Below are 2,035 nucleotides of genomic sequence, written 5' to 3' on the forward strand. Positions count from 1 at the left end.
TCAATATTTCCATTTACTGTAATGATGCCACGTGGACCGGGCATCTTAAGTGTGAGGGAAGCGTAATGCGATATTGCATTAAAGCGAGCGAAAGCTTCGCGTCCAAGTAGTGCTTGATAGCCACCTTGGAACGGAGCAATGTGGAAGGTTAAATTTTCGCTAGGGAAGTGATCGGGGAAGCCGAATATAACCTCTAGTAGCAGGGAGCCCGTGCAATGAGCCCCTGGGCCTGGCGTTACTCCTCTAAAGGTAGTATTGTCGTGGCGAATTTTCGTTGGGTCTATCTCCATTTTGCGGATTGTGTCCTGATATATCAGGTTTAAGCTGCTGCCGCCGTCCATCAGGACTCGTGTGAAGTGGTATCCGTCAATTATTGGATCTAATACCAGGGCAGCCCACCCTGCATTCCGGATACTTGCTGAGTAATCTTGATGGTCGAAGGTGATCGGTCGAGAGGCCAATGGCAGAACTCCGCGGTGATAGGCCCTTGGGCATGTTTGACTGGGAGTGCCGCTTTGGTTCTCCCCTTTATCACGTGTAACACGTTTACTGTTTTGACTTCTGGTGGAAATTTCTTCTGTTCCCCAGTGTTTTGCTTGCGAGGCTCATCCTCGTCTTCGCTTGGTGTATCCTACCCCTTATGTTCGGCGTTGAGATTGTCGGACTGCTTGAAGACCCAACATTCTCTGTGGGTATAATTTGCAGGTTTATCGGGGGTGCTATGGATCTGACATATTTGGTCCAGAATTTTGTTTAAGCTGGACAGTTCATCTCTGGCGCCTTTAGAGGGCGGCTTTTGCTGACCTGGCTGAGAGCTTCTAAACCCGGCATTTACCGCCGTTCTCTTCGGGCTGTCTTCTTTATTCCGGCGCTTATTATTTTTGTTGTGTCGTGATTTCCCGTTTCCATCTCTAACTTCGGATGTACTTGGGTCGCTGGTGCTGCACTGGGCTAACCAGCTGTCCTCGCCCATGCAAAAGCAGGTCATGAGGCTTGTTAATGCTGCCATTGTTCTTGGCTTTTCTTGGCCGAGGTGACTGGCAAGCCATTCGTCTCGCACGCTGTGCTTAAAGGCTGCCAAGGCTTCAGCGTCAGGACAGTCGACTATTTGGTTCTTTTTAGTAAGAAACCTGTTCCAAAGCTTTCGGGCTGACTCTCCGGGCTATTGAGTTATATGACTTAAATCGTCTGCATCCAGTGGTCGGACATATGTCCCTTGAAAATTTGCCCGAAAGGCGTCTTCGAGCTCTTCCCAGCTTCCAATGGAGCTTTCGGGGAGGCTTTTAAGCCAGTGCTGAGCTGGCCCTTTGAGCTTGAGGGGTAAATACTTGATGGCGTGGAGATCGTCTCCTCGAGCCATATGGATATGGAGGATATAGTCCTCAATCCAGACCCCAGGGTCTGTTGTTCCGTCGTATGCCTCTATGTCTACGGGTTTGAATCCCTCTAGAAATTCATGGTCCAGCACCTCATCGGTGAAACATAGGGGCTGTGCGGCACCCCTGTATCTGGGTGTACCGTGGTCTTCGGATGTTTGTTGTGTTGCATCGTATGCTGGAGCGCGCTTGCGTAGTCCATAAATGGATCTGGTTGCGCCGTTCTTTTGATGCAAGCCCTCGCGTGGGTCGCGTATTGTCTTATGTGCGGCGTTGTTCGCTGCTTTATGTTGGCCGTGAGGTCGTCTATCCGGCCAGATGGCCATTTCAATTTTTGGTTGCGGGGGATCTAAGGCCTCCTCATCGAATTCTGGTAGCAACTTCCGCTTTGGGTAGCTCTTGGTATGGCGATTACTGTCATACTTCGATGTTGTGTTGAGTACTTCACTCCATTTGATTTTGAGTGTGTCTTGTGCAGCCTTGAGCCTTTGCTTCTGTTTTTTAGGCTCCTCGCCGTGGCAACAAGCCTTTGGTGGGCATTATGTTGCTCTTGGCGCCTGTCCGGTGTGATGTCGTCCGGACTGTTATCTTCGACGGGGTTGGGTTGTTCGGCTTGATTTTCCGTGTTACCGTGGTTGGCCAATGGTTCACCCTGCTCT

This window comes from Triticum aestivum, chromosome 7A, assembly GCF_018294505.1.
Source record: "Triticum aestivum cultivar Chinese Spring chromosome 7A, IWGSC CS RefSeq v2.1, whole genome shotgun sequence".
Classification (NCBI taxonomy): domain Eukaryota; kingdom Viridiplantae; phylum Streptophyta; class Magnoliopsida; order Poales; family Poaceae; genus Triticum; species Triticum aestivum.